Source organism: the organism of the source record quoted next, unplaced genomic scaffold (genome assembly GCF_019419815.1).
Source record: "Pyrus x bretschneideri cultivar Hongxiangsu unplaced genomic scaffold, Pyrus_bretschneideri_v1 Contig96, whole genome shotgun sequence".
NCBI classification, from domain to species: domain Eukaryota; kingdom Viridiplantae; phylum Streptophyta; class Magnoliopsida; order Rosales; family Rosaceae; genus Pyrus; species Pyrus x bretschneideri.
Genome location: NW_025999838.1, coordinates 881852 through 908947, shown reverse-complemented (window position 1 = coordinate 908947; position 27096 = coordinate 881852).

Here is a 27096-nt window from a genome sequence, read left to right as displayed (position 1 = left end):
CACTTCCATTTGCCATTCATTGATCAAATGCTTGAAAGGTTAGCCGGTCATTCTTTTTATTGTTTTCTTGATGGTTATTCGGGATATAATCAAATTGTCATAGCTCCGGATGATCAAGAAAATACCACTTTTACTTGTCCATTTGGTACTCTTGCTTATCGTCGTATGCCATTTGGTTTGTGTAATGCACCAGCCACCTTTCAAAGATGCATGATAAGTATATTTTCTGATTATGTTGAGAAGATTATTGAGGTATTCATGGATGATTTTAGTGTGTTTGGTGACTCATTTGATGATTGTTTGCATCATCTCGCTTTAATCTTGAAAAGATGCATGGAAACTAACCTTGTTTTAAATTGGGAAAAATGTCATTTCATGGTAAAACAAGGCATAGTTTTGGGTCATATCATCTCTGAAAAAGGAATTGAAGTTGATAAATCAAAAATAGATCTTGTACGTTACTTACCCTCTCCTACGTCGGTGAGAGAGGTTCGTTCTTTTCTTGGACATGCAGGATTCTATAGGCGATTTGTCAAGGATTTTTCCAAGATTGCACAACCCCTTTGCCGTCTCCTACAAAAAGAAGTGTCCTTTGAGTTCAACGATGACTGTGAGAAGGCATTCAAGCACCTCAAGGAGATGCTTACCTGATAGGAGCATATTTAGACAACTTAGCTAGCTTATTCTTGTGCATTTGTGTTATTATTTCTTAGTTAATGTAGCATTTCAACTCATTTTCGTGTGTTTGTAGGTCCAAAGGGTTAAAGTACCAAGAAAGTGCATTTTGGTGCATTTTGGAGCAGTTTTGGGCACTAAATGGATAACTTGTATATGGGCCAACATGGATGGACGAATTTGGAGTTCAAAAGGCTAGAAATCTGATAAGAAGATGTAGAAATTAAACTCAAGACAAAGTGGATAAGGAATTAGCTCAAAAGAGGAAACATTATCCAAAACCTTATCTTATCTTATCCTATCCTAACCTAATCTTGTTCCGCGTTAATCCTAGCTCCAAGTGGACCTAAAAACATGATTTCTAGAAGCCTTATCTAACCCTAAAAGGGTGCTGCACCCTTCCCCCTTTTATCTCTTCTAGAAAACCCAAAATCAGCCACAAAACACTAGTTTCTAGAAGGCCCAATTTTGGACGAATTTCCTAAACCTTTTTCCTTTTGGATTCTGATTTATAAGGCCTCATTCCTTGGGGATTTGGGTTACACAAATCCTTTTATGAAACTAATTGGGCCAAACCCTTTCCTAAGTGGATTTAACTCACTTGTGCCGAACCCTAGGGCCCTAATCCAATAAATCTGCTAAGTGTAACCCCAATCTAATTAACCCTAGGACTATATAAACATATTTTCAGCCACAAATTCATATGAACCCCTTATGCCATTCAGAACATCCTTGCCGTAAGCCCTAGCCTCCATTCTCCATCATTCATTCACTCCATACACTTCCATATACAACCTGCCGCACTCTACCACCATAATGAGACATCATTCATCATCCCAAGCAAGAATACATCGTTCATAACCCCAAAAACCATCACCCACACCTTGTGCCGCAGCAAGGAAGAAGAAGGAAAGCCCTAGCCGTGCATGCCATTCGACTTGGAATTGCTAGAACGTGTTAGGTGTAATCTTTCTTGTGTTTTTCAATGTTTAATTTCAAGAATCTTTGCTTTGTGAGTATGAGGAACTAATCCCCTCTTGGCTAGGGGGAATTTCGAAACCATGGCTATATTTGCATTATGATTTGATTACTTCCAGTTGTGATTTCATGAATGGTGAATTCAATTTACTTATCTATTTGAATTAAAACTTGTTTGTGTATGTGGGTTGAGAGTGCACACTTAATTTGCATGCATAAATCTGATGCTAGGATATAAGGAAACTTCACCTAATCGTTGGGAACTTATATTCATAAGTAGTAAAGGTTGTTAGTCACAATCATGTTAAGTAAATTCTTGGCATAAGTATCATGCGCTTTCATAGTTATGAATGCCTCGTCAACACTTATGATTTTCATAGAATTTAATGATCTTTGATTGTTTCTCCATTATGCGCTTTCATGTAGAGAACTTTTGAGGAATGATTTGATTGCAATGTGCTAATTCCATTCAATTCAATGACTTAAGGAAAATCTGAGGGTTAATTTAAGCGTACCTAATTAACTTGCGGTGTTGAGGTTCATGGTTCATTGAATAAGCAACTGGAGATTATTTTGTATGCAAGTATGTCATGTGTGGAGAAAGACCTCTTAGCTAGGCCATCATCCATCTAATTTCACCCAATTCGTGCAAATCTACATAGTTTAAAGTCTTGTTTTTGTTTACTTTATTTTTGTCCAAAACCAAATCCCCATTTAGTTTAGAGTGTCTAACTAGTTAAAATCTATTTTAGATTGTGTTTTTCGAGTGTTTTGAGTCAAGTTAGAACCAAAATTCGTCCAAATTTGTGTTTAGAGTCAAATCTGCCCAGTTTGTGTTTTTAGGCAGTTTTGAGTGTTTTTAGCTTATTTTGAGTCTTGTGAACTTGTTTTGAGTCTTTTAAGTTGAGTTAAGTGTTTTAAAGTTTATTTTTAGTTATTTGAGTCAGTTTAAAGTGTTTAGCAATCCCTCCTAATCCCTGGTTTAAGAATGATCCCTACTTACTTATATACTACAATTGTCAAAATAGGGTTAATTTGTGTGTTAAGTTAATTTTCGCATCATTACCACGGCACCAATCATAGTCCCACCAGATTGGAGCATGTCTCGTCTTACCTTTCCTTCTACCTTGCACACCTTCGGTGCCTTTATTTCATAACCTTTGCTTCTCGCACCCATGCCTTTTGAGCTAATGTGTGATGCATCTGATTATGCAATAGGGGCTGTTTTGGGCCAAAGGAAGAACAAGCAACCACATGTCATCTATTATGCTTCCCGAACCTTGAATGATGCTCAATTAAACTATTCTACCACTGAAAAAAAAACTTCTTGCCGTTGTGTTTGCTTTAGATAAGTTTCGTTCATATTTACTTGGCATTAAAGTTGTTGTATTCTGACCATGCAGCTTTGAAGTACTTATTCACCAAAAAGGAGGCCAACCTAAGGCTAATTCGTTGGATGCTTCTCCTCCAAGAGTTTGATATTGAAATTAGAGACAAGAAAGGGAGTGAAAATGTGGTGGCTAACTATTTAAGTCGTTTGGTGCGCAATGAGAAATCTTCACCCATCCAAGAGACATTCCCTGATGAGCAATTGCTGTCCATTAAGGTAAGTGAACCTTGGTATGCCGATTTAGTGAATTATTTGGTGTCAAAACGAGTTCCAAACACCATAACCAAGCACCAATGTGATAAACTCAAGAAAGAGGTACGGTTTTTTGTGTGGGATGACCCATATTTGTGGAAATATTGTGCGGATCAGATTCTTCGTAGATGTGTGCATGATTGTGAGTTTAATTCAATTTTAACTTTTTGTCATACTTATGCATATGGAGGACATTTTGGCACACATTGCTCAACCCTTAAGGTGTTAGAATGTGGATTTTATTGGCCTACAATCTTTAAAGATGCTAGAACTTTTTGTTTAACTTGTGATCATTGTCAAAGAATGGGCAATATAGGTGCAACGGATCAAATACCGCAAACCCCTATATTCAATGTTGAAATTTTTGATGTTTGGGGCTTTGATTTCATGGGTCCTTTTCCTTCTTCATATGGTTTCACTTATATTTTGCTTGCGGTTGATTATGTTTCCAAATGGGTGGAAGCAAAAGCCACCCGCACTAATGATTCTAGAGTGGTTGCAGATTTCATCAAAACTAACATCTTTTCTAGATTTGGGATGCCTAGAGTACTCATTAGTGATGGAGGGTCTCATTTTTGTAATCACACCACTGAGGCATTGCTCAAGAAATATAATGTCACACATAAGGTTTCAACACCTTACCATACCAATGTCCAAGCCGAAGTCGCCAATAGAGAAATCAAGCAAATTTTGGAGAAGACCGTTGGGTTAACAAGAAAAGATTGGAGCTTGCATTTGGAGGATACATTGTGGGCCTATTGTACGGCCTACAAAACTCCCATTGGGATGTCCTTCTTTCGGCTTGTCTATGGCAAACCTTGCCATCTTCCCGTGGAGTTAGAACATAAGGCACATTGGGCTATCAAAACATTCAGCATGAACATAGATGCGGCTAGAATTCATAGGAAGCTTCAATTGAATGAACATGAAGAGATTAGGCTTGAAACTTATGAGAATGCTTGCATTTACAAGGAGAAGACCAAGGCTTTCCATGACAAGATGATTCGTAGCAAAACTTTCTCCATAGGGCAGAAAGTGTTACTTTTTAATTCTCGCCTTCGTTTGTTTCCCGGTAAGTTACGTCCTAAATGGATTGGCCCCCTTGTTATTACTAATGTTTTTCCATATGGTGCAGTTTAAATCCAAAGCTTAAGGAATGGCCAAGAATTCAAGGTGAATGGGCATCGTTTGAAGCCATATTATGAAAGTGTTGAAGGGCAGATTGTGGAGGAAGTAACCCTCCATGCCGTGGGTTCCAATTGAGCCTAAGAAGAGAGTTCGTCCGGCTGCAAGACGTTAAAGCAAGCGCTTCTTGGGAGGCAACCCATCCATTCAACTAAAGAGGACTTAGGCAATCCAATAATTCATTCAAATAAATCAGATTTGCGTTCCTAAACCCCTCTCTTTGTTGCTTTTATTTCGTCATGCTAGTTAGTCTATGTTGTTTGTTTGAATATGAGTCTTTGTTTGAAACATTGAGGGCAATGTTTGATTTAAGTGTGGGGGTATACAAGCTATTTTTGCATGATTTTCGTGGGATTTTATCACCGATCACTTATAATGTTGTTTCTCACTATTTTAAGTGTTTTTAGTGTGTTTTGAAGTGTTTTTATGTGTTTGGATCAGAAAATACGAAAATACGAAAATTTTACAAAAAAAAAAATTTGCAAAACAGTTTTGAAAACCCAAAAAGAGTTGTTTTAAAGTAGTTTTTGTGTGTTTGTTTGTGTCTTAGGGTACCTTCCAACACAATGATGAGGATTTGGATTTTAATTGCATGACTATTAAAGAAAGTTATAAACATGGATGGAAGTTTGATTTACTCTTTGGTTTATGCTTGGTTATAGTTATAGTTTACGAATTCACATGTAATCACAAAGAGAAAATCAGTTTTTGTAGCATGCTTAAAGGAAGGAACTCAAACTTACGCTACATCCCTAAGAGACTTGAGCCTAAAACCTTTTTTGGAGAGTATAAATCTGTGATTTCTTGTTTTCCAAAGTCGTTGCATGATCTCATCACTCTTTGCTTGGCTGCTACTTAGAATGCATTTCATCATTATAGTTCCAAATACTAGAACTCATGCCCATTTCATTCAAAGCATGATATTGATTGCATAACATACAATAAGATGAAGTTGTTAGTTAAACCAAAGCCAAAAAGCCGAACACTTTTGCATATGTAATGTAGGATTAACCCTTTTGAGCCTTATTTAGCCTATTTTCTTTGTTAACCACATGTTCTTAAAGGATAGTGAAGCATGACTTAGAATGAATTCCTTTTGATCAACATATTGCAGAAAACAAGTGTGGGGGAATGTAAAAGGGCACAGCAAAGAAAGAAAATAAAGAAAAAAATTCAAGGAAAAAAGAAAAAGAGTTGAGAAATAAGTGAGAATGAACTCACAAGTATTGGTTGTTGAAGAAAGGGTCCAAAAGTTTGAATTTGACCCTAGGTTTTGTGTGAATCCTCCCTTGTGTTTAAAAGTTAATTTCTGCCATCAAAAGTAAGTTGAAGTGTTAATTTCATTACTTTGCTTCCTATTGTTCTAAGAACCTTTGTTTATCCTTACCCTTCTTTGTTAGCCAATACCTTAGCCTCATTACAACCCTCAACCTCTATCTTGATGTTATGTGTTCAATATGTGAAGTTTGAAATTGGTATGAGCATATGGAATCCCTAGTTCTCGTTCTATGTAGTAGCATTCCATTCATGAGATCATATACATATCATTGTCACAATTCCAGAAAATGTTTTCTTTGTTATAACATATGTGAGTGTTAGTCTACATGTTTACATCAATCTTCTCACATATACCTAGCGTAGGGAGTGTAGTTAGAAAATATGTGTGAAAATAGAGAGTATTCTAGTGAGAAATTGAGGAAATTCTCTAAGGCATGTTACTACATTCAAAATGTTGTTTTAATTGATTAAATGTGAACTAGTAAGTAGTAACTATGGTTAAGTGTTTGCTCAAGTGTAAAGAGAACTAAAAACCATGGGAGTAGTGTTCTTTAATGTGTCATGTTCATTGGAAATCCCTTAGATAAATGTTGGAAGGTCTAAAGTGTGTTTTGTTCTGTTTCTTTTGTTTTATTTTGCTCGAGGACTAGCAAAAGCTAAGTGTGGGGGAATTTGATAGGAGCATATTTAGGCGACTTAGTTAGCTTGTTTTCTTACATTTAGGTTGTTAGTTCATAGTTATTTTAGTATTTTAAGCTATTTTCGTGTGTTTGTAGGTTCATATGGCTAAAGTAGCAAGAAGGTGCATTTTGGAGCCTTTTGGAGCAAAATTGGACTTGGAATGGATAGCATATGCTTGGAGCAAAAGGAATGGACGAAATTGAAAACCTAAAGATGTTAGGATTCCTAATCAAAGAAGGATTCCTAATCAAAGAAGGATTCCTAGTCAAAGAAGGATTCCTACTTGAAGTAGGAAAGTTAAGCCAAGGTTTCCTATTTTGGTTTGACCTTTCCTAATCCTAAAAGCCCCTAAGTTCCAGCAACATTGAAGGTCTCTTATGCATTTTAGGACACAAACTAAACCTTCCTTGCACCATTCTAACCCTTGTCGTGCCTTGCCTAAACCTGTCATTTCCTTGCCGTGCAAGGGGAGTGCTTATTCCCTATCTTGTGTCACAAGATTACATCCCTTTTTAACCCTATTCAATGCCCCACCTTACATTCCTTTTCTATCCTAAATCCTTGCCTAATTTCAGCCTTAAAACACATTCCCTTTCCTACTCTTCTTAGCCGCAAGTTTCCTTCCCTTTTCCCTTTGGTTTCTGACTGTAAGTCTTCTTTTTCCTTGTGGATTTAGGGCCTAATTCTTTCCTAAACTATGTAATAAAAGTTAAGATCCTTTCCCTCAAATAAATAGCCTTTGCCGTACTCACTCACTCACACAATCTACCATTCTTCATCCTTACACACCACCCTTTGTCGTAGCCTTCATTGACTCTTTACACCATTCCCATACTTCCATACCTTCAACCACACATCCATACACCATTCCTATACCTTGCCGCACTCCCCTACCAACCCAAATCCATTCCTAACCCAAAAATACATCCAAAATCATCCCTCAAACCTTTGTGCCATAGCATAGCACGGAAGAAGAAGAGAAGAAGAAGCCTTGGACGTTTTTGCATTCAAGTTGGATTGTTGGAACGTTTTTAGGTGTAATCTATCTTTTTTTTTCAATGTTTAATTCAAGTTTTCTTTGTTTTGTTGTGAACATGAGAGGCTACACCCGTTTTAGCTAGTGGAGCCTTTGAAACCATGATTATGTTTATGATATGAATTGATTATATCCAGATGTGATTTCATAAATTGTGAATGCAATTTACTTAACCTTATGATGGATAACTTATTCTTGTATGTTGATTAGGGAGGCCTACTTAATTTGCATGCTTGAATTTGGTGCTAGAATATAAGGGAGTTTCACATAATCATTACAAACTTATATTCACAAGTAGTTAAGATTGTTTTCACAATCATGTTAAGTTAAATTCCTAGCATGAGTATCATGATGTCATAGTTACGAATGCTTTGTCAATACTTATGATTTTCATAGATCGTAATGATCTTTGATTGTATCTCTATTATGATGTCATGTATGGAACTTTTGAATAATTCTTTGGGTTGTCGAATGATGTCATCCAATCCAATAACTAAAGGAAAATCTGAGGGTTAATTATTGATGTCACGGTTAATCTGGGGTGTTGAGGTTCATGGTTTATTGAGAAAGCAACTGAAAATCAATTTGTGTTCAAATGTATCATGTGTGGAAAAGAATCCTCTAGCTAGCTAATCATCCATAGTTTTTCCCAAATTCGTCCAAACTTTGCTTAAGTCTTTTAGTTACTTGTTTTTATAAATAATTCGTCAAAAACCCAATCCCCTTGACTTTGTTGTGTCAAATCTGTCTTATTATGTGTTTTTGAGTGTTTTGAGTCAAAACCAATTTTATTTTCGTCCAAATTAAGTCCTAGAGTCTAGTTTGAGTCTATTTGATTGTTTTGTGTTGTTTTGAGTCTTTTCAATTTGTTTTGACTCATATAAGTTTAGTTAAGAGTCTTTGAGTCTATTTAAGTGTTTTCAAGCCTAGTTTTTGATAGGAGCATATTTAGGCGACTTACTTTGTTTGTTCTCGTGCATTTACGTTGTGTTTCTTTAGTTATTTTAGTCCTTTATGCTTCTTTTGTGTGTTTTCAGGATATTAAGGCGTGTTTGACGAAATGATGCATTGTGGAGTGTTTTGGAGCACTATTGGGCTAAGGATGGATAGCTTATACTTGGAGCCCAAGTGTTGGATGAAATTGAAGGCCTTGTATGCACTTGAAGACACAAAACAATGGCCCTAACCCAATCACATAACACCTTGCCATGGGCTTAACACAAACACCATTCCTTGCCATGCAAGGAGGAGCAATTTGGGTCCATTTCATGTACTTAAACTCTAGCCCAATCCACAATCACTTAAAAGCCATGCAAAACCTTTCAACACCCTTTAATCATCCCCCTTTAAGTTATGATTTTATTTCCTAACCCTACATGCATTATTTATTAGCTCCCATTCCCTTATGCCATTTTCAGATTTCCACCCACTAACCTAGTCATCAACACATGCATTCACTTCATCATTACACCACCACTCATTCTTTAATCCACATGCACATTCAATCATTCACTCAAGCACCCTTGTGCCATGTTTCTCCCTGTGTTCCCACCCATCACATGCATCATCATCAAACAAACATTGCAGCCACATGCACCTAAAACTAATCAATGCCGTGCACTTCCCTTGCATTTTCAGCCATCACACTTCATCATTGCAGCCACCATTCACCCTAATTGTCAATCACATACTTTCCCATTGTATAATACATCCACATGCATCTTTAACCAACAAACATTGCAGCCACAAACACTCAAACACAATCAATGCCGTGGGGTACATTACAATTCCAGAAATTCCAGCTTTCCAACCTAGCTACATTCACATGCATTCACTCATAATCATTCACCAAACTTGCAGCCACATTTCCACCTATTCCAAGCTGTCATGTTCCCTCTCATTTACCTATAAATAAGCATGCAACCTAGCCACAATGGATTCATCTCATTCACAACACAACACACCACACAAATACACATCCATTGCCGTGCATATCCTTCCAATCTGTGCAGTTTTTATCCTCCATTTCAGCCACTATCCAACCACTTCCCATCCCTCCAAAACACTTCACATAATCCCCAAAGCTCACCTTAGACCTTGTGCCACAACAACGAGGAAGAGAAGAGTGCCTAAACGTTCATACAATTCAAGTTTGAGTTGTTGGAATGTTTAGGTGTTTCTTTGATTTCAATGTTTGAATTCAATTTTCTTTGTTTTGTAATGGAAGAGAAGAGTGCCTAAACGTTCATACAATTCAAGTTTGAGTTGTTGGAATGTTTAGTTGTTTCTTTGATTTCAAGGTTATGAGGAACTAAACCCCCTTTAGCTAGGGGGTGATTCGAAACTATGTTTATATTTGCAATATGAATTGATTACTTTTGGTTGGAATTTCATAAGTTGTGGATTCAATTCGTTTAACTGTTTAATTAATAACTTATTTATGTATGTTCATTGAGATTGCAAGCTTAATTTTCATGCATGAATATGACGCTAGAATATAAGTGAGTTTCACCTAATCGTTATGAACTTATATTCACAAGTAGTGGAGGTTGCTTATAAACAATCGCGTTAAACAAATTCTTGGCATAAGTTTCATGCGTATTCCATAGTAACGAATGCCTCGTCAACACTTATAATTTTCATTGAACTTAATGATCTTTGTTGAATGTCTCTATCATGCGTATTCCATAGTTAGGGACTTTGATTAAGAATAATTTGGTTGTAATGCGTATTCCAATCAATCCAACGAATTTAGGGAAATCTGAAAGTTAATTTAAGCGGACCTAATTAACTTGGAGCATTGAGTTTCACAACTTATCGAAAGACCAACTGAGAATCAATATTGTATGCAAGTGTAACATGTGTGGAGAAGAACCCCTTGGCTATTCCATCATCCATATTTTCATCACATTCATATTTACATTTTGCCTTTAATTATATTCTGTCTTTTTAATTTAATATCGTCCAAACACATTTCCCCCATATTTCGTTGAGTCTTAATCATTCGTATTTGTTTTATTTTTGTATCTTTAAGCTTTTGGAGTCATAAACACTTTCAAATTCGTCTAAATCAAGTTCTAGTTTCTATTTGAGTCAATTTGATTGTTTTAAGCAGTTTGAGTCTTTCAAAGCTATTCTGAGTCATAGTAGTTTTGTTAAGAGTCTTTACATTTAGTTTTTGTGTTTTCAAGTCAATTCAAAATAGATTAGCACCCCTAGTTAATCCCCGGTTAGAACGATCCCTACTTACATCATTACTACAATTGACACAAATAGGGTTTAGTTTGTGTGCGTATAATACACGCATCAGTTTTGTATTCTTGAGTAAGTTTTTATTAGATTAGCAATCCCTCCTAATCTCTGGCCTAGAACGATCCCTACTTACATCTTTACTACAATTGTCAATAAGAGGGTTTAATTTGAGTGCTATTATTTATCACATCACTTATCTTATCCTATCCTAACCAACCTTATCCTTTCCTAAATCGAGCATTATCCTATCATATCTTATCCAAATCAATTTGTGCCTTAATTCCAGCTATTTAGAAGGGATTAGTTATACATTTAAATACATAACTCATAATCTAGAGACCTTGTCCCTTGTGTGCCACATATATGCCATTCCTTGGTGGATTTGGGAGTTGTAATCCCTCTCCTACAAAGGTGCTGCACCCCTTAGCCTTTGTTCTTCTAGAAATCTACCCTAATATTCTTTCTAGAAGACGTTATCTACTCCTAAATGTATGCCGCACCCTCTTCATATTCTCTTTGGTTTTCTGATTTCTAGAAGGTCCAAAACCCTAGTCCTTTTCCCATTGGATTGTGTAATCCTTTTCCTTCAGAAATTGTGCAAGACCTAGCGTATAAAGACAAGTGTTTGTCGCATCATTCAAACCATCCATTCACTCATTCATTCATTCATACATTCAGCCATCAAATACCATATTTCACACCACATCACCCTAGTGCTGCAAGCAAGGAAAGAAGGAGAAGAGGACTTGTGCAATCTGCCATCCAAGGGAGTGCCATGCATGCCATTGGAGTGAGACGTTCTTGGTTCTTTCTGTCCTTAGTTTTAGTTTGATGTTTACTTTAATTTGGTTTTCAATTATGATGAACATGTGGAACTAAGTTCTTTTTAGTTAGAGGTGAATTCGAAGCCATGATTATATGTTTTATATGAATTGATTACATCCAGTTATTGTTTCTTGAGTCTTAAATGTGATTTGCTTATCTAAGTTATCACAACTTGTTTATGTGTGTTGGTTAAGGGTCGATGCTTAATTTGCATACATGAATCTGATGCTAGAGTATAAAGGAGTTTCACGTAATAGTTATTCACTTATATTCACAAGTAATGGAGGTTGCTAGTCACAATCATGTTAAGTGAATCCTTGGTATGAGTCTCATACGTTTCATATGGATGAATTCCTTGTCAATGCTTATGATTTTCACAAGACTTAATGACTTTTGATATGTATCTCTATTATGCGTTTCATATAGAGAAGATAATTTGGTTGTAATGTGTATTCATTCAATTTAATGAAATACGGAAAATCTGATGGTTAGTTGTGCGATGCAACTAACTTGGGGTGTTGTCGTTCATAATCTAAAGGAATAATAACTGGAAATTGGTTTGTATGCATATATCATGTGTGAAGAAGGACCCTCTAACTAGCCTTTCACCCTTTTAATTCACCAAATTCGTTTTTACAAAGTGTTTTATGCAAAGTTTCTGTTTTAAGTTTTAAATTCGTCAAAAACAATTCCGCTTTCATTTAGTCTTGTTAATTGAGTCAAAATCTATTTTCTTTTAGTCTTTTGAGTCAAGTTAAGGTTTATTTTATTCAAAATCACTTGTTAGGTCTAGAATTGAGTCTTTTTGATTGTTTGTTGCTGTTTTGAGTTAGTTTTAAGTCTATAGAGTCTAAATTAGTGTTTTTAAATCTTCTTTATGTTGATTAGCATCCCTCGTTAATCCCCAGTCTTGAACGATCCCTACTTACATATATACTACAATTGTCAACAATAGGGTTTAATTTGTGTGTCAAGTTAATTTTCACATCAATTATCAAGCTACTTGATTGTGGAGTGATCTATCCAATCTCTGATAGTTGTTAGGTTTCACTGGTCCAAGTTGTTCTAAAGAAATCCGGAGTCACTGTGGTGAAGAATGAAGAGAATGAGCTTGTGCCTACTCGTATCCAAACAGGTTGGAGAGTTTGCATCAATTATAGGAAGCTTAACACCACCACAAGGAAAGATCATTTCCCTTTGCCATTCATTGATCAAATGCTTGAATGGTTAGCCGGTCATTCTTTTTATTGTTTTCTTGATGGTTATTCGGGGTATAATCAAATTATTATAGCTCCAGATGATCAAGAAAATACCACTTTTACTTGTCCATTTGGTACTTTTTCTTATCGTCGAATGCCATTTGGTTTGTGCAATGCACCAACCACATTTCAAAGATGCATGGTAAGTATATTTTTAGATTATGTTGAAAAAATCACTGAGGTATTCATGGATGATTTTAGTGTTTTTGGTGATTCGTTTGATGATTGTTTACATAATCTCACTTTAATCTTGAAACGATGCATTGAAACTAACCTTGTTTTAAATTGGGAAAAATGTCATTTTATGGTAAAACAAGGCATAGTTTTGGGTCACATAATCTCTGAAAAAGGAATTGAGGTTGATAAATCAAAAATAGATCTTGTAAGCCACTTACCCTCTCCCACTTCGGTGAGAGAGGTTCATTCTTTTCTTAGACATGCAGGATTGATGTGAAAATTAACATGACACACAAATTAAACCCTATTTGTGACAATTGTAGTAGATATGTAAGTAGGGATCGTTCTAGACCGGGGATTAACTAGGGATGCTAATCAATACAAATAAGACTCAAAAACACTAAACTAGACTCTATAGACTCAAAACTAACTTAAAACACTTAAAACAGCAACCAACAATCAAAAAGACTCAATTCTAGACAAACAAGTGATTTGAACGAAAATAGAACTTAACTTGACTTAAAAGACTTAAAGAAAATAGATTTTGACTCAAATAACAAGACTAAATGAAAGGGGGATTGTTTTTGACGAATTTAAGACTTTAAGCAAAAACTTTGTAGAAAACACTTTGGAAAAACGAATTTAAGTGAATTAAATGGGTGAAAGGCTAGTTAGAGGGTCCTTCTCCACACATGATATATGCATATGAACCAATTTCCAGTTATTATTCCTTTAGACTATGAATGACAACGCCCCAAGTTAGTTGCATCACACAACTAACCATCAAATTTTCCTTATTTCATTGAATTAGATGGAATACGCATCAAAACCAAATTATCTTTCTCAAGTGCTTTATATGAAACGCATATTAAAGATACATATCAAAAGTCATTAAGTTTTGTGAAAAATCATAAGCATTGACAAGGCATTCATCACTATGAAACGCATGAGACTCATACCAAGGATTTACTTAACGCGATTGTGACTAGCAACCTCCACTACTTGTGAATATAAGTGAATAACTATTGTGTGAAACTCCCTTATACTCTAGCATCCAATTCATGCATGCAAATTAAGTGTCGACCCCCAACCCACACACATAAACAAGTTTTAATAACTTAGATAAGCAAATCACATTCATGCCTTAAGAAACAATAATTGGATGTAATCAATTCATATAAAACATATAATCATGGCTTCGAATTCACCTCTAACTAAAAAGAAATTAGCTCCACATGTTCATCATAATTGAAAACCAAATTAACATAAACATTGAACTAAAACTAAGGATAGAATACACCTAGAAACACTCCACACTCCAATGGCATGCACGACACTCCCTTGTATGGCAGATTGTACAAGTCTTCTTCTCCTTCCTTCCTTGCTTGTGGCACTAGGGTGGTGTAGGTTGAATTATGGCGTTTGATGGCTGAAAATATGAATGAATGAATGAGTGAATGGATGGGTTGAATGGTGCGGCATAGGGTTGTATTTATAGGCTAATTTATGCACAATTTCTGAAGGAAAAGGATTGCACAATCCAATGGGAAAAGGGTAATCGTTTGGCAGAAACCTAGGGGGAAAGGGATATTAACCTGCAGCATTCAATTAGGATCAGGTATAGGCTTCTAGAAAGGATGTTTAGGTCAGATTTCTAGAAGAATAAAGAGTAAGGGGTGCGGTACCTTTGTAGGAGAAGGATTACAACTCCTAAACCTCCAAGGAATGGCATATATGCGGCACATAAAGGCTTAGGCTTCTAGAATATGAGTTTATGTGTTTAAATGTATATCTAATCCCTTCTAAATAGCTAGATTTAAGGCACAACCTGATTTGGATAGGATAATATAGGATAACGTTAGATTTAGGAAAGGATAAGGTTGGTTAGGATAGGATAAGATAAGGTTGGATAAGGTTTCTTATTTCTTGCTCTTTCCTTATCTTCTTTGCATTAGAACTTTTTTCCCAGATTTGTAGCCTTTTGTAGCCTCTATTGATTCAATTTCGTCCATCCACTTTGCTCCATGGTTAAGCTATCCAATCCATGCCCAAAACCGCTCCAAATAGCTCAAAAATGCACTTTCTTGCTCCTTTTGCCATTAGGACCTAAAAACATACGAAAATAGCTTAAAAGACTTTAATAAGTAGTAATTAACTATCTAAATGCAAGGAAACAACATAGCTAAGTAGCATAAATATGCTCCTATCAAATTCCCCCACACTTAGCTTTGGCTAGTCCTCGAGCAAAACGAAATAAACAAAACAAACAGGACACAATCTAAACCTTCCAACAATTGCCTCAGGGATTTCCAATGCAACATGACATATTAAGGATTACTACTCCCATAGATTTTAGCTATCCCTACCAATTAGCATATACTTAATCATAGTCACCACTCACTAGCTCGCATTTAATCAATTAAAACAACATTTTGAATTTAGTAACATGCCTTAGAGAATTCCTCAATTCCTCACCGAATATGCTCTCTATTTTCACACAGATTTTCTGGCTACACTCCCTACACTAAGTATATGTGAGAAGAATTGATGTAAACATGTAGACTAGCACTCACATAAGTTATAATCAAAGAAGCCAGTTTCTGGAATTATTAACATGTATATGATCTCATGAATGGAATGCCACTACTTAGACGTGAGAACCAGGGATACCATATGCTCAAACCAATTTTAAACTCCACATATTGAAACACATAACAATCAAGATCGAACTCAAAGGGTTGTAACGGGGCTAAGGTATTGGTTAACAAGAAAGGTATGGATAAACAAAAGTTCTTAAAGCAATAATAACCAAAGTAATGAAATAAACACTTAGAATTCACTTTTGAATGCAAAAATCAACTTTGAACACCAAGGGAAGATTCACACAAAACTTAGGGCCATATTCAAACTTTTTGGACCCTTTCTTCAACAATCAACACTTGTGAGTTCATTCTCACTTATTTTCAACTCCTTTTCTTTCTTTTTTCTTCTTTTTCACCTTTTTTTTTTTTTTTCCTTCTTTCTCTTGTTCCCTAGTCTTCCTTTGGCACACAAATCATACGTTCTCCTATATTCCCACGAAAATCCTTCCCCCACACTTGTTTTTCTGCAAATTGTAGAACAAAAGGAATTCCCACTAAGTCATGCTTTACTATACTTTAAGAACAAGGGTATGGATAGTCCTATTCTAGGCTAGGTAAGGATAATGCGGGCTAACAAAGACAATAGGCTAACAAAGGCTCAAAGGGGTTAACATACAATACATATGCAAAGGGTAAGGCTTTTTGGCTCTGGTTTTAACTAAACAACTTCATCTTGTTTTTTGTTATGCACTCAATTTTATGCTTTGAATGAAATGGGCATGAGTTCTAGTATTTGGAACTATAGTGGTTAAACGCATTCTAAGTAGCAACCAAGCAAAGAATAATGAAATCATGCGACGACTTAGAAAACAAGAAATCAAGATTAATAACTCTCCAAAGAATGTTTAGGCTCAAGTCTCTCAGGGTTGTAGCGTTAGTTTGAGTTCCTTCCTTCAAGCATGTTACAACAAATGATTTTTTTTCCTTTGTGATTACATGTGAATTCGTAAATGTCAACTACAACTAAGCATAAACCAAAGAGCATATCAAACTTCCATCCAAGTTTGTAACTTTCTTTAATAGTCATGCAATTAAAAACCAAATCCTCATCATTGTGTTGGAAGGTATCCTAAGACACAAACAAACATAAAAACAAAAACGACTCTAAAAACAACTCTTTTTCGATTTTTAAAATACTTTTTTCGATTTTTTTTTTCAAATTTTCGGATTTTCTGTTATAGACACATAAAAACAATTCAAAACACATTAAAAACACTTCAAAACAGTGAATAACAACTTTAGAAGTGAGAGGTGATAAAATCCCACGAAAATCATGCCCAAAACAGCTTGTTTACCCCCCCCCCCCCACACTTAAACCAAACATTGTCCTCAATGTTCTAAGCATAGACTCACAAACAAACAAACAAATAACACAACTAATAAACATGACAATCATGGCAAAGCAAAAGCAATAAAGAGTAGGGTATAGGAACGCAAATCTGCTTAGGGAGTGTTGGAGATTCCCAGGTCTTCTTTATTTGCATGCATAGGTTGCCTCCCAAGAAGCGCTTGCTTTAACGTCTTCCAGCCGGACGATCCTTCCTCTTAAGCTTCATTTGGGCCCACGGCATGGAAGCTTGCACCATCCACGACATGCTCTTCAAAGTTCTCATAGTATGGCTCAATGAATGGGAGGGGATAGTGATCCTCCCTGATTGTGGTATTTTGGTTCCTAAAGTCCATGTAAATGCTCCCACCACCTTCGATTTGATTGGGAACCTGCACCAAATAAGGTAACAACCTATTAGTTGAAATGGGAATTTGAATTGGGACGGCCATATTGGGTGTTTTTAGGGTAGTGGCGTGCTTCTTGTGCTCCACTCCAATTCCTTCCTCGATGGTGTTTCTAGATGCATCTTTCTTGATTGGTGTTGAATGTTCCTACCCTATATTTTTAATTATACCAATGGCAATACAAGAACGAATGGATTCAGAAACTTTAAAGTTAATCATATCACCACCAAACTCCATAGTTAAGAATCCCTTGCCCACGTCAATCTTGGTGTGGGATGTTTTCATGAAAGGCCGTCCAAGTAAGAGTGGCGATGGTGAAGAGTGGGTTGAATCCTCCATGTCAAGCACATAGAAATCTGCAGGAAAAATCAAGTGGTCTACCTGCACCAAAACATCTTCCAAAACTCATCTTGGGTATGCATTAGATCAATCGACTAATTGAATAATAACACCATCACTTTTAAGCTCTCTTAGATTCATAGATGCATAAACAGAGTATGGCATAACATTAATTGATGCACCTAAATCTAGCATAGCATGTTCGAACCTTGTATTACCAATTAAACAAGGGATAGTGAAACTACCGGGATCTTTGCATTTAGGTGGCAGCTTTCTTTGCAACATTGCAGAGACATTCTCACTTACATGTACCACCTCTTTCTCCCGCATCCGTTTCCTTGTTGTACAAATCTTCTTCAAAAACTTAGCGTACTTCAGAATTTGCTTTATTGCATCAAGGAGCGGGATATTGACATGCACCTTCCTAAACGTCTCCAGGATGTCTTTTTCATCCTCCTTTGTCTTAGATTGCGTAGACCTGCTAAGAAAGGGCACATTTAGTGGAATAAAACTAGACAAATTCGAATTTGGACTTACCTTGGTGGTTTGGGACGGTTTTGGTGCACTAGGGGGCTGCGGCAAGGTTTTGGCTTCCCTTGTCGTGGCCTTTACTCCCTTTTCTTCTTCTTGCAGCAGCTTTTCCTCCTCATTAAGGCCATGTTTAGATGGTTTTGGATGATTTCCAGGCTCCTTACCACTTCTCAACGTAATGGCCTTGGCGATTTCAAAGCTTCTCTTTAGATTCACAATGGTTGAACTAGGAAGTTTGCCTTGCTCTCGAAACTGCCCAAGGAACTCTGAAATCTGCCCTATTTGCTTCTTCACGTCACTCATCTCTTTTTCTTGGTTCGCTATTCTATTATTTTGATTTTGTAATCCCTGCGATATAGAAGTTAGTAATTGTAAAGTTTGATCATTATCAATTAGCGAACCTGAGTTTTGTTGGGCAGTTTGTGATTGAGGTTGAGATTGTGCAAATGGCCTTTGATATATCCCAGGGGGTGGCTGTCGAATTCCTCCTTGTTGTTGAGGTTGTTGAGGCTCCCTCCACTTGAAATTTGGATGATCTCTCCATCCCGGATTGTATGTATTTGAGTATGGATCATTACTTGGTGGATTTTGACTTTGGTACCCCACGGCATGGGCACTCTCCTATCCTCCATTCTCTATCAATTGAGGACATTGATCATTGAGATATCTTTGCATAGAGCACACTCCACATATGGCCGCACCTTGTAATTTGGATCCTTCAACAACCTGAGACACAAGCATAGTGAGATTAGCTAATTGAGATTGAATTTCAGAAATTGCACTTACCTCATTCACTTGTTGTTGCCGTGGGGGTTTTCTTTGTCCAACTCCCTCATATTGTTGTGCATTCAAGGCTTGATTTGCAATTAGGACCTTGGCAGCCACCGGTGTTTTGTCAACCAAAACACTTCCCGCTGAAGCATCTAGCATTTGTCTCTCAATTGGAAGGAGTCCTTCGTAAAAGTATTGAATTAAAAGCACTTCCTTTATTTGGTGTTGTGGACAAGATGCAAAAAAGTCTTTGAAACGCTCATAATACGCTGGAAAAGACTCTCCTTGGTTTTGTTGAATGCCACTAATTTTCTTTCTCAAAAGAATTACTCTTGAAGTTGGAAAGAATTTCTCCAAGAACGCTCATTTCATACTTTCCCAAGAAGTAACGGTTCCGGGCGCCAATTCGTATAGCCAATCTTTAGCCTTTTCCAAAAGAGAGAATGGAAAGGCTTTCATCTTCAAAATATTCCCATCCACGTTAATGGGTGCCATGCTTGAGCATACAACTTCAAACTCCTTCAAATGCTTGTTTGGATCTTCCATGGACAGCCCATGGTATTTAGGAATATGATGCAGCAAGCTTGACTTCAATTCGAACTCATCGGTCTTGCTTTCGGCGGCCATAGGATATTGAATGCATAAAGGCACGGCATTGTCTAGTCCTGAGGTCGAAAGTTCTTTGATTGTTCGATTGTCCGCCGCCATGCTTTCTTCTTCTTCAAATTCAGACTCGGAATCTGAACTTGAACTAGGTGGATTAGGTTCTGATTGCTTCCTCTTTCTTCTCAAAGTTCGTTCAAAATCGTCGTCAAAATCCAATATGTTTGCACGAATAGGTTGAGAACAGCGAGTCATAAACTAGTACCTAAAACAAAGCAAACAAACCAAATCAGCAACCACTTTAAAGGGCACGGCAAACATAAACAAAAAGACACTTTGACATGACACAAACAAAAGGGATTAGCAAGTTTGCTAATCCCCGGCAACGACACCAAAATTTGATGTGAAAATTAACTTAACACACAAATTAAACCCTATTTGTGACAATTGTAGTAGATATGTAAGTAGGGATTGTTCTAGACTGGGGATTAACTAGGGATGCTAATCAATACAAATAAGACTCAAAAACACTAAACTAGACTCTATAGACTCAAAACTAACTTAAAACAATTAAAACAACAACCAACAATAAAAAAGACTCAATTCTAGACCTAACAAGTGATTTGGGCGAAAATAGAACTTAACTTGACTCAAAAGACTTAAAGAAAACAGATTTTGACTCAAATAACAAGACTAAATGAAAGGGGGATTGTTTTTGACGAATTTAAGACTTTAAGCAAAAACTTTGTAGAAAACACTTTGGAAAAACGAATTTAAGTGAATTAAATGGGTGAAAGGCTAGTTAGAGGGTCCTTCTCCACACATGATATATGCATATGAACTAATTTCCAGTTATTATTCCTTTAGACTATGAATGACAACGCCCCAAGTTAGTTGCATCGCACAACTAACCATCAAATTTTCCTTATTTCATTGAATTAGATGGAATACGCATCTAAACCAAATTATCTTTCTCAAGTCCTTTTGTTGACTCTAAAAATTACAAACCTACGTGGCTCGCAGGCCGAGTAACTAATAAGCTAACTACGTCCTTCGGTTGAATGCAGGGCGTGCCAACTCAACGGCCGAGCTCGGCCGAGGAGTAAAATTCGTTGATGTCGCATTGAGCGTGTCGTTGACTTCTCTATCTTGCGATTGCGACCAAGGAAAGAACACTCTCGGTCTCTGGGTTCTATAGCCTGAAGACAAGGCTACTAATTCTGCGGAGTTCACAAATCGTCGGAGCCCGATTCGGTCACTGTGATTATATTCGTAAGAGTATAAGCATGTCGAATCGAGACCAAACTGTATGGACACAGGTACTCAAATGTGATGTATGTCTTGATGGTAAATGTAGTTCGGCCGTCGGAATGCCGAACCCTGAAATTTACTTGCGAGTATCCAATCATAAAATCACTCGGTGTCCAGTACGCCGAGCAACGCAATTCGTAACACCTGACTACGTCGAGAAGGCTAGCAAGGTGACCTCTACCAACAAGGGTTCGAAAACCCTTCTCGGCCGAGACTTAGATAGGTAACCGGTCGACCTCGACGCAGTGCTGTTTATCCAAACTGAAGGTGCTCGCCTGGTGCCTCCACAGTGCTGTTTATCCAAACTGAATGTATGTCGGCAGAAAAAGAAAAGGAAAAATCTCAAGGTATTTGAGAGGTTTTGCGCAGGGCAATTGTATGTTGAATTGAAAGGGCCTCTTTTGTTGCATGATTTCTTGTATTTATAGCACCCCATTTCTTGAGACCGATCCTTATCTAGATTGGGAGTCCTTGAACCAGTGTTTTTTGAATACCAAACGTTTGATCTTCATTCTGAAAAGCCTATAAATACTCAAACTTCTGCCATTCGCATCCCACGCCTTCAGAAATTTCGAAACCTTCCTTTTATCATTCCTGTTTGTTCAAGCAACACCTTCAAGTTCTTCTTCCTGCAATCTCCTTGTTTAACCCCAAATCCTCTCCTTTATCAATGGCCTCCTTCATTTCAAAGCTTTCCGACGAGTGCAACAAATGCAAGGACTTCATCGATCGGAGCGCCATCAAGATGCTGTGCTTCAAAAATGACATGGCCACCACTCACCAGATTCTGGGTCCCCTTTTCAAGGTCGCAGTGTCGTCGTCCATCACTAACCTTCTCAAGGAGCAATGCTTAATACCTCTGCTGCAGGGTGCGATTGGTCGAAATGGACTTTGGCGCAGCCTTAAGGAGCCTGGCCCTCGACTACCACGGCCTGGGCCGCCTGGGTTGACGGAATGAGCACATTCTTCGGCAAAGAGTGGAATTCTCTTGGTATCTATGATGCCATCATTCTTTCAACCATGGAGATTACCATGGATAAGGAGCTGCTTATGGCGGCCCTGAGTTTATGGTGTTTGGCCACCGACACCATGATCCTGCCTTTCGGCCCTCTCGGCCCCACAGTCCTCAACATTTCGACCATCCTTGGGACTTCTCCATCTGGCCTCCCCATCGATGCCGCCCTTTCCGGATGCCCTTCTCTCCTCGACCTAAAGGCGTTATTCGACGAACGGGCCGTTGAGACGCTCAGTCGGGGCGACCGGAAGCCCTCAAGGGAAGAAGTTCAGAAGCTCCATAAGACCTTCTTCAACTACAACACTCTCATCCTTCACTTCGCCGGCCGAGGCGAGGAAAACCTTAGGAAGGGAGAACACGAAGCCTTCCTCTTCTACTAGTACAACAAATTCGTTTGTTGTACCAGGTCGAACAAATGCCTGGTTGAGAACATGCCGGTGGCCCAGGCACTGGCTAGTGGTGGCTCCTTGGCACTCAGCCCGGCTATACTTGTCAACCTCTACCGTTGCTTGGCTGAGATGACCATTAACAAGATTGACCCGCACCAGAACGGACCCTTCTGGGTCTTCCAACTCTGGTTGCAGGTTTACTTTTCTACCCTTCGGCCCTAGGTTCCTGCATTCCAGCGATCGGCCGCCCTCGGCCTTCAACTGGCCTCTCGACCGGCGCTTCCTCACCGGGCCGACGAGGTCCTCAAACATTTCCTCAGCCTCGACGTCCTTTCAGACGACGAGTTCCTGTTGTGCCGATACCAAGAATACCCTATCTCGATCAGGCTCCCCATGGCAGCGTGGGGCAAATCCGAGGATGCGGACCTTCGTCAACATTGGGGGTCATTCGTTCTGGTTCGCGATCTTCCCCTTGGTTGCGATGCCCGCCGAGCCAGCTGGAAGGTCTACCATCCTCATTTTGTCGCCCGACAACTTGGCTACCTTCAAGGCTGCCCTGTACCCCTGCTTGCCTCTCGGTCCTTCCTGAGTCGATGGCGTCTTTCTGGTTCCTCCGAGAGGGAATGTAAGACGACGGAGCAGGAGTTTCAGGAGAAGTGTAAAAAATTCCAGTTTCGGCCGACGGTTCCTAAATCCTTGGGAATCGATACCTTCGAGGACTGGTGGGATGAGTACACCAGCGACTTCTTTGGCATCTCGGCCGAAGACGTGGTAAGCAGAGTCTTCGGCGACCAGCCCAGACCAGCGCCCTCGGCCCAACCCAAGGTATATTGTCATTTCGCTTTTTGTATTTCAATTACTTGTCTTAGGTTATTAATTACTTTGCTATTTCAGGGGGTCGCGTGTCGAGGAAGGTGGAAACGATCGCCGTGGTGGTGAGGGCGAAGAAATTGGTTCCCACGAAAATGACTATCACCACCGAGCGGACAGTCCCCGCAAAACGCCCACATCGAGAAGCCGAGCCGGAGGATGACGCTCCTCGTCCTTCCAAACGCGTCAAGAAATTGGCGAAGAAGGGCGACCAGGAGATTCATGTTGTTCCCAGCGACACCATAGGGAAAACTGCTCCTGCTGGCTCTCCTTCTGTCCCGACTGCCCCAGCTTCAACAAACCCGATTCCTCCAGCCGTCTCTCTGCCTGAGACCACGGCCGATCCAGTCGCCGTATCAGCTCCAACTTCGGAGCCGGTCATGGCGCCTGCCGTAAGGGAAACGGCTGCACCTGTCGATGCACCCTCCATTCAGCGACCGACGGTCTTTCTGGAAGAGGTATAATTCTACTTCCATCCTTTGTTTCTTTAGCCTTCTAGTCGTAACGAAATTTTTTTTTTTTTAGGACGTCGAGAGCAAGAGTGACGAGGTCCCGCTGGAGCGCCGCCCTCGACCAGCCAACTCTCCTCCCATCCATCCTCTTTCGGTGGTCGAGGTGTCCGCTCGACTGTGTCTCCCTACGGCGGATCGCGGAAAGAGGCCCATGGCCGATCCTGAGGCAACGGCCGAAACGCCGATCCATCCGCAGGACGAAGACCTCCCCATTCCTCCGCAAGAAGTCTCTTCGGCCTTTGTAAGTTTTTTTTCTTTTGCGTTGATTTTATCATGACATATGTTCTTAAAGAACTATTAAATGTCAGGTACCCGAACATTCATTTCACCGATAATTTTATGCACCGACAGACGTTGTCTATATTTCCTGGCCACCGTCGTGACCATCAAATGTAGATAACCTCCATCGGCCGCGTGAATTGAGAAGCGGTCTAAGGCACTGGGCTCGGCCATTAAGTTCCCTGGGTTCGAGCAATGACCCAGAGGGTATGGCCGAAGTCTCCACTCGGCAGGTCTAAAACAATCCCTTTGTCATGCACTATATTACGACGTCTTATTTTTCTTCACAAAGTTTTCCTTTTATATGCAGCCATCGTGGGAAGTGGAGCTCGATGCTTTTCTTCAGAGCACGACTGGTGAGGCCGGCTCCTCTGCTGCTCCTGCCGAACCAGCGGGAACTATGCCCGAAGCCCAAGCCTTCGTGAAGCTGCACGATGTCCTGTCTCTCTGCCTCCCAAGCTCTCCGATGCAAGGGTCTTAACTCCGTTGGGGAGTGTCTTAATGACCTCGCCAGCGGCGGTTACCTGAGCATGGAGAATATCTCCTTCCTCACCGACCTTCTGGAGCGGACTCGACAACACTTCAATATTTTTTAACGAGCACTACAGGCCGATGACGACTTGAAGGCGGCCAAGGTCGCGCAAAAGGCTGGCCGAGCTGAGATGGAGGCAATAAAAGCCAAGAAAGCGAAGCTGACCGAGTTTGATCGTCAGATCTCTGACCTCCAACGTCAAATTTCTGACCTTCAACGGCAAAGGTCTGCTGCCGCTTCAGAGCTTGAGAAGGACTTTAAGGCCAACAAGGCTCGGCTGACGGCCTTCGCTGCCAGCGCACGGCACATCCAGCAACTGCATTTCAACAAAAAGACGAGGCAGGCTGAGATAATTTTGAGCGAAGCGAAGTGGCTGGAGCTAAAAGCTGCCCTCGAGACTTTCCTCCCCTCGACCCCCTAGGAAATTATCTTTGTATTTGTTCTTTTGCTATCAATACAATGGTTCTTATGCTATCAATACAATGGTCTTTTACTCTTGCTTTTCCCATGTAATTGGATAGTACTTTTTAAAAAACTTTCCATTAATTGGCAATTTGTGAACTAAACCCGTCCGATCTCTGAGATGATATGCCCCCTTGCCGAGAACTTTGTGAACGATGAATGGCCCTTCCCAATTCGGCGACCATTTACGAAATCGAGGGTCTTTAATCCCGACGGGCAACACCGTTTGCCAAACCAATTCTCCTTTGCCGAACGTTTTTTGTCTTACACGCTGGTTATACGCTCGCTCGGCAATTTTCTTTTGTGCTATCAACAAGTTACCCGCGTCGATTCGATTTTCTTCTAAGTCTTCTAATTCTTGTCGCATCGCTTGACTATATTCGACACTAAACAAACTACTCTGCTCGATTACTCGTAATGAGTTTATACTCAACTCGACCGGTAACATAGCGTCGTGTCCATAAGTTAACGCGTAAAGAGTAGTTCCAGTGGCCGACCGGGGTGAAGTTCGGTATGCCCATAATGCTTCATTTAACTTCAAATGCCACAACCCAGGCCTTTCTCTTACCATTTTTTCGAGGATGCCGATCAACACTTTATTGCTTGCCTCGGCCTGTCCGTTTGCCTGAGGGTAGTATGGTGTAGATTGCTCAAGTCGGATATTCAGACTTGCCGCGTATTCCTTAAACCTATCGATCGTGAATATGGTGCCATTGTCAGTTATGATCGTTTCTAGCACGCTGAATCTGGTCACAATATTCTCCTCTACGAAATTGCATACCTCTTTGGCCATTAATTCGGCGTATGATCTTGCCTCGACCCATTTAGTGAAATAGTTAGTCGCTACAATTATCCACGCGTGTTTTGCCGCCCCCGACGATGGCGTGATTTTGCCAATTACGTCCATTGCCCATCCCCTGAACGGCCATGGTTTAGTAACCAAGTGGAGTAATTCGGCCGGGGCTCTTTGCACGGGTCCATGAATTTGGCATGGTACGCATCTTCGTGCATATTCGATGCAATCCTTTAATATACTGGGCCAAAAATAATAGTGTCGTCGAAGCAACCAGCGCATCTTTCGTCCAGATTGGTGTGCCCCATAAATTCCTTCATGTACCTCGGCCATTGCTTGGGCATCTTTCGTCCAGATTGGTGTGCCCCACAATAGTAGTAACCCGTCCTCACCCTTGCGGTATAATTCATTTTGGTACGACACGTAATTCATGGCGAAGACCTTCGTTCTCCGGTCGTGTTTCCCATTGGGGTTATCGAGGTATCGTAACTGTTGGAAATGTGCCCTAAAACCAATCATATGATGATACTTTATGGACATTTCACATGTTAAACTAATCTAGTTTAATATTAAGGGCAAAGATTATTGTTTGAGCCGTCTCATATAAATGTTATATGCTTAAACGATAAGTCCAAGGAATATGTGATTGGAAGAATGCGATCTAAAGAAGTTAGATTCATGAGACCATTCTTTCGTTGACACATCCTAAACGTTCCTGATCATAGGATTGTCAATTGGGCATTGACAGTCCGTTAAGATCAGTACGTGCTATGTCTTCTCTCAGGGAGAGTGACTAGTCTCGAGTCATTGGTGTGTGTGACATCAAGACAAGTACGTAGGTGCTCAATAGAGAATGAGTTCACTGAACACGATCAACGAAGAGTTCTCATATTCATGTCACATGAGAACTCATGGTTGGGATAATGCAAATTAGTCTTTTGACCTGAGGCATCACAGTTGTCTTGTGGTTAGGTCCTTAATCTTTGATTATGTCAAAGTCACTCCATCAGGAGGGTGTCCACGGCATCGTTGGGGTTAAGCCACTTAGCCATGGAGGCAAGTGAATGCGCAACAAGGGATCTCTAACCTTCAAACTGTTTGAGGGAGAATACTCTATGATATGATTTAGAATCTCTGGCCAGAGTAAGAATGAGATGTTGGAATGCGTTCCAGATCACATTCAAGGTAATCATATAAGCACAAGACTCACATTGGATAGTAGACATGAATAAACTATCAAACCAAACAATGTGGTCAAGAGTATTGTATTAGAGAAAGACCGTATTGCATTTGTAATCCTAAAACTGAATAGGTTCTCCACCTCT